A 6,926-nucleotide genomic window follows, 5' to 3' on the forward strand; every position below is an offset into this window, starting at 1 on the left:
AGGTGACCGATATAGGGGTTGTCCACTGGGGCAGGGCAGCCCCTCACCCCACAAGGCACCTGTGGGCATGGAGTCTGAATTTAAACACTGGAGCCCTCAGCTGACCCTGCCTCCGCAGTCTCCAGGAAGTGGTGCCATGTCTTCCTTCTTGGGGGGCCCCCTCATTGGGCAAAACAGGTCCAGATGGGCTAGATTTGGGGCCATGTTTTCCTCTTGGGCAAATCCCAGAGCTGGTTTCTGGGTGGCTATGCAACGCAGGGAGCCGACAGCATTTTTCAGGCCCTGGCCTGGAGCCAATTTGGGGTAGGATGAAAGCCACACGCAGGGACAGGGCAGAGCTGTCTGGTTGGAGGAAAGTTTCTGGGGAGAAAACGGCTATGGGGAGTGATAGCCAGTGGGTTCAGCCTAGCCCTCTTGCCAGAGCTCCCGGCACACATGCTTCTCAGGGTATCTTGGTATAGGGATGGGAGGAGGATTATACCTCTTTTAAGAATCCAAGTAGGAAAGACAGCTGCATCTGCAGTTTTAATGGGGTGCGGCCCCAGTTGGGGGCACCCACCCTGCCCCTCCTACTTGCCCAGATATCCTGCCCCTCCCCTTACACTGAGGATCCTGAGTCCCGGGCCTGCCATCAGCAGCATTTGATGAGAGCTGCCTAACTTTACAAGGGTTCCTGATGTGCGGGGTGCACCAGGCCCCCAGGCGAGAGGGAGCTAGGGAACCAGGCCAGCCCATCCTGTGTCCAGCCAAGGGCTGTCCAGGTCCATATGGTCCTCGAAGCTCATGCATTGACACCCCACACCAAAGAAAACCCCAGGCGTCCAGTTAGCTGACAAAGCCAGCCAGGCCCTGTTGGCAGCCTGGATTCGCTTTGGGGCTTGCCAGGTTCCCAAGGGCTGGAAGGCCCTGCAGTTTTGCTTGGCCTTGGCGGGCTCCTGCATGTTAACTCCTGGGGGCCCAGGCCCTCCATCTGCTGACCTGCCCGAAGGCAAAAAGCCCCATTGGCCCAGATCCCAGGGGTTGCTCCCCTGGTTTTCCTACATCTAGTTTCATGGAGATGGAGACTTGCTCCCAGTGTCCTGGAGCACCCATCCCACCCCTGCCGGGCTGAGAGACACACAGACACCTCCCTCTCTTTTTGCCCTCCCCTAGGCTCTGTTTCTGCCCTCCCAGCTTCCAAGGCGCCAGGTCCCCCAGGGCTGCTCTGAGGAGGCAGCCAGGGTAGACGCCCTGGGCTTGGGGCCACTGCCCTGGTCTTCTGGCTGGTGTGGGTTTTGCTATAGAAAACGAGTCCCCTGAGAGGTCCTGCTGAGGACGTTCTTTCCAAGGCTGGCCATGTTCCAAGTTCAAGCTCCTCCCAAGCCCAGCTCTCCCTAAGAGTACCATCAGCCCATCCCAGGGACAGGCGGCGGGAAAAGTTCCTCATTTTTCATTTCCTCACCCAGAACAGAGAGCATTGCCTCTGATCTCAGCTGAACAGAATGCCCTGTTCAGACCAAAAGAGGAAGTGGGGCCAATGGCCCGCCTTGGTTCTGATAGCCTGGAAAAGCCCCGGTCTTCCTGGGACCATGCCGGCTCTCAGGGCAGACAGGTTTTCCGTTTGGATGTGAACTCCAGGCCAGCATGACTGTCAGCCCTCGGCCCAGAGAGGGCCTGTGTCCTCCAAGCAACTGCCTGGGAGAGGCCCAAGGTCCCAGGGAGGCAGATCCAGGAACCCAGTCAGCGTTCTGGGGCATTAGGCTATAGTTAGGGGACAGCATCCAGGGTGAGATGTTAAAGACTCAGGGTTCTGGCCTGGTGTTAGGACCACAACCCTTCCTCTTCAGGCAAGGATGGAGAATCCTGGTCAGCTCCAGCTCTGAATAGCTCCAGGAATGCGAGGGCTGCCATTGGCCCCTACGACATTTTTCTGGATGATGATACGGTGGTCACTGGATGCCAGACAAGACCTGGACAGCCCGTGTGGATGGTCGGCTATGGAATGTTCTACCAGACCTCATGGCAAATCTGCGCCTCTCAGGACCCAATCTTGGGCCAGGGGGCCAGCACTTTCCCCAAATTACCCACCTCCACCTCCTAGGTCAGTATAGATCCTGAGACCAAGGGGATGGGGCACCCTACCAGGTGTTCAGGCAAAGAACCATTCCCGAGGGAAGGAGCTGTATGCCAGTGCTGTGGCCACAAGGCAGCTTGGGCTCTGCCATAGGGCTAGTGGGTATGTCAGGCAGGTACAAGGGCCAGAGCCACAGATTAGACCCTGCCTGCGAAGATGCCCGCCTCTCCTGCTGGGACCAGAAGCTGTGGTCCCTGCTCCTGCAGCTAGGCTCTGTTGACCTAGTCCTAAGGCCACTACAGGGAGGGGGCTGCATCCTCCTGACCACCCTGTCCCCTACCTCCTGGGATCCCAACATTCCCAAGTTCTCATTGTTGGGGAGGAAGGAGCATGGGGCAAGAGGGACCCTTTGCTTCCACCTGCCCTCAGAGGCACTGTCCCTTATGTCCCTGTTTGTCATCTTGTTCTAGGCCAAAGCTTCACACTGCCAGGGTCCCCTGTGTCTTGGAGGGAGCAGGTCCATTCTCAGGATGGGACTTTGGGCTTTCAGAGGAAAGAAATGGTGGCAGATCGGCAGGCTTTAGCTCTACCCATTGCTCAAGGACTGTTCTAAGTGGGGCCGAGTCCCTGCTACTGCCTGCCCTGGGCTCTGAGAGCAGTTGTTTCCTCTGTTTCTTCTGAATCTGGGAATCCATCTGAGAGCCTTGGTTCCCTCACACGTGAGGTGCTGGAGGCTCCCAAGGCCAGGCCCTGCCCTGGCCTAGCATTTACACAGGTGCCTGCAGTAATCATTAGTGGTCACCACCATTAGTTGTCACCACTTCAAATCTCATGATGAATCTTATTGCTTATGGGCAAAAGACAGGTTTGCCAGCAAGATAATTAAATAAAACTGGCAAAGAATATGCCAGCCTCCTTTCTACCCCTAACTAGGTATCTAAAGCCCAAGAGGTGTTCTGGCCTCCCTGGCTGTCTCCCCAAAGGAAGGCAAGATGAGCTGTTGCTTAGCAGCTCTACCACTTGCCAGGGCACCTCCCTATGCCACATTCTTCTCTGGGACCGTGGGGCCCAAGGTGCCCAGGGATTGCCTGAACCAGGCTGGGTAGAGCCGGGACCCTACCAATCTTCCTGGCTATATCCATATCTCAGGCTGACTTGTCTCCAGCACCCTGGGTCCGGGGGGCAGCAGACACCCCTCTCTGCATCTTCCCATAGGGAGCTGAGGCTAGAACATGGAGATTTGGCCCAGCCTGGAAGGGCTCTATCCTGCTGAGGTCCACCATGAAAATTGTGGGAAGCTTAGGAGACCCTTCCTCTAGGGTACCCTGACCAGCTGGGACCAGATCCTTTCTGGAACAATGGTGGCTGCCTAAGTCCCGAAGGCTCAGGGCTGTGGCAAGGGCTGGGCACCCAGCTGGTGTACCCTACAAAGGGTTAAGGGGTGCGGGTGGCCATGCCCACCTCGAGGCGGAGCAGTGCGCCTGGTGCAGAGCCAAGAACGCAGGGCGAAGGCGCTGCATTTTAATGAATCATTATTGCCGGCGAGGCCTTTGTCTTTCTTTATCCGGTATACAATAAAAGAATTAATTAGACAGAAAATGGCAGGGCAAGGAACTGACAAGTCATTAAGGGCTGCTGAATGACCGATGAGATGCAGCCAGGGGAACTGCGGCTCTGGAATGATAATGGCTGGCAGGTGCTTTGTATGCATGGCCAGCAGGCCTCTGTGCTGGGCATTGTGGGCTCCACTGTGGCTGGGCAGACGCAGCGTCCTGCCTCTCCAAACAGAGTGGGCAGTGGGCAGTGGTCGGACAAGATCCGAGTATTAATTTCTGTGCCCAGACACGGAAGAAAATGTCTGGACTCAGAGGGGACTTGGGGGAAGTTGTGCTGCCCCTCAAGACTTACTTCCTGGCCTAGGGGACAGAGGCCACAGTGGGTGTATCATGGGGGTGTGGTGGGGTCCAAGGTTGTGCTTCCTGCACTGCAAGAAGCAGAAGGCAAAGCTAGGGAGGAGGAGGATGGGGGTGCCTTGCAGGACCCAGACACCCTCCCTAAATGCGGCTGCTGCTACCATGGCTATTCAGACGTCACCAGGAGAAGGGCCACCCACAGCCCAGCTCTCCCGCTCAGATGAACTGAACTCCTCATGGCTCTGTGGCCTCACGCTGATCAGGAGGCATCCAGAGTGGAGGAGTCCAGCCAGGGCTGCTGCCCAGGAGCCTGAGTGCAGAGAGGCTGGTAAATGAGGGGCACACCATGGGCGCCTGCCTCTCATGGGGAGGGGCTGCTGTGCTAGAGGACAGCTCTCATGTGCAGGCAGGGGCTGGTGTCAGGGGTGGGGGCAGGCTGAGAGGCCAGACCAGTTTCCAGGGAATGAACACCCGGATTCCACTCAGAAGCACTGTCATTGCTTTTGAAACGTACCCTCGAGGTGGAGGAGGGGGGCTTTTCTCCAGAACTCATGTGTTAGACTAAGGTGGACTATACACCTGCCACCTCACCTTCTCCCCCAGTTTCTGGGGTCACTCTGGTCATCCCAAGGACTTGTTTGCCAAAGGAGGAGGGAGGGTAAAGGTGGGTCCAAATTCACCCTGAGGTGTACACCTCCTAAGGGGGAGACACCTGCTCCCTCTTGGTCCCTCGGTGTCTGACCTCTCTGGCCTCAGGAGCCTACCTCTTGGAATGGTACTCAGATGCATAGGAGCACATGTGTGTCTTGTACTCTGCACATGTCCCCCACAGCTGTCCCTGAGCTACAGCCTACCACATTGTGAATATACTAAACACCACTGAACTATTTTATCTCAATTATTTATTTTATTTTATCTCAATAAAAAAATAAGGTTCACAGTGGCCAAGATGACTCAAGTTTAGGGGTAACTAATGCAGGCCGTTGCATCATGGTCACTAAGAGAAAAGCCCCACTTTTCTCAAGGAGATCAGAGACCAAGTGACGTCTAGTGGGCAGGGACGTTGCTGTCTAACAATGGAGGCACAGGGTTTCCTGCCGGGCTGTGGGTGCTGGCTCTGCCTTCCCAGGCCAGAGGCAGCTCTGGGCTTGGAGAAAGAGAGTCCTTATCAGGTTGGGGCAGGAGCCATAGGATGCAGGGTTTGGGGTACAGGGACTGGGTGGGGGTATCTGGGCCTTTCCCCTCCTTACAGCTGGTGTGGAGAGTTATGGAGGGTGCTAGGCACAGGGCATACTGCCAAGCCCATAGACTGGCAACCTCCTGGGGGTATGGACATGGGCCTGGCAGGTGTTCTGGGGACCCGGATGGAAAGGCCCTGCCTCGGGGCTACAACTTGCACTATGGGGCTAACACTAGATTCAAAGCCCCCTCCCATGCACTGCCTGGCCATGCTGTAGCCTGTCCCCACATGAGTACCAGGGTGCACACACCTGCATATGTCCACACAATCCTAGGACCTCTGGGCACTACTGTACACACCCCAGCACACGCTGTGTGATTTTTCTAGGCATATGGAAAAGAAGGCCCCTCTCATGGCCCTGCTGGCCACTGAGCTCAATGGCCACTGATAGATTCTAGGAAGAGCCCAGAGCCCCCACACCCCATACCTGTAAGACTAAGCATGGAGACACTGTACAAAGTACACCTGGAAAATCTACCTGACCAGTGTCCCTTCTCATTACATGATTGCTGTCAGGTCTCATTGATGGGTAGTGGTGGCAGCTCTGGCATTTCTCCAAATCCCAACAGAGAGATTGACAGTGGCCTGCAGTGCCCAGGGGCACACGGTGTCTCTAGCACATACCATGTCAACACCCTGAGCTTGGGCATCCAGCCTCCAGGACCATGAGAATAGATCCCTGCTGTGACGCCACTCCATCTGTGGTGTTTTTGCAGTAGTCCTGGCAAACAGGTAGCCTCTGGTATATCAGCAAGTACAGAGCAGTGTGGCCTAAGGCGGGGCATGTCACTCAGGGTTCTGAAGGCCACTTTGTCCTTTGAGGTCTATCTTGTCCCCACAATAGACTCTCTTTTGGCCTTTACAGAGCCATCATTGCATGCAGATGACATGGACACGAGGTGGGGTCCCAAATTGTCCTCCCCAAATTAAATCTTGGCATTGAATTCCCAGGAAACAGCCGTAGACAGAAGCAGCTGATGGCAGAGAAGCCACTCAGAATGTTCCACTGTGGCTCCCTGCCTACTCTGCTGCATGACAAACACCACAGTGAGTTTCACTTTCCTAGTAGCCTTTAATCCTGAGTTTTTTTTCCCCCTTCAGAGCCATTAATGAATGTTTCATGGTAACAAAAAAAGAAGAAAGAAAGAAAGAAAAAGCTGTCATTATCCCAGCGTAATTATGAGCACCCTGAGTGGAGGCCAGGCTGGTTTCTAACCCTTCACACACATTCCTGGAGCTGAGAGCATGGAGGGCATGTGTAAGGAGGGCATGTGTAAGTGGTACAGCTGCAGGCCTCTAGGCCCCCCATTCCCGGGACTATGTCAATATTGATTCAGAGAGAAGGTGGCGCCAGCCTCACACCCAATAGTAGAAGGAGAGTCCAGGGCACCCCCAAGGCTTCTTCTGGGAGAGGCCCCTGGAACCTAGGCTCAATGGTGACACTCAGGCTGAGGCAGAGGTGGGGAAGGGATGGAGCAGGGTTGGAGCAAGGATGGAGCAGAGATGGAGCAGAGATAGAGCAGAGATAGGGGTAGAGATAGGGCAAGGATGGAGCAGTGATGGGGCAGGGATTGGGCAGGGATGGAGCAGTGATTGGGCAGGGATGGAGCAGAGATGGGGCAGAGATGGGGCAGGGATTGGGCAGGGATGGAGGCAGAAATGGAGCCGAGATGGGTAGAGATGGGAGCAGAGATGGGGCAGGGATGGGGCAGGGATAGGG

This window comes from Otolemur garnettii, unplaced genomic scaffold, assembly GCF_000181295.1.
Source record: "Otolemur garnettii isolate 467f Iridium unplaced genomic scaffold, OtoGar3 scaffold00044, whole genome shotgun sequence".
In the NCBI taxonomy this organism is placed as follows: domain Eukaryota; kingdom Metazoa; phylum Chordata; class Mammalia; order Primates; family Galagidae; genus Otolemur; species Otolemur garnettii.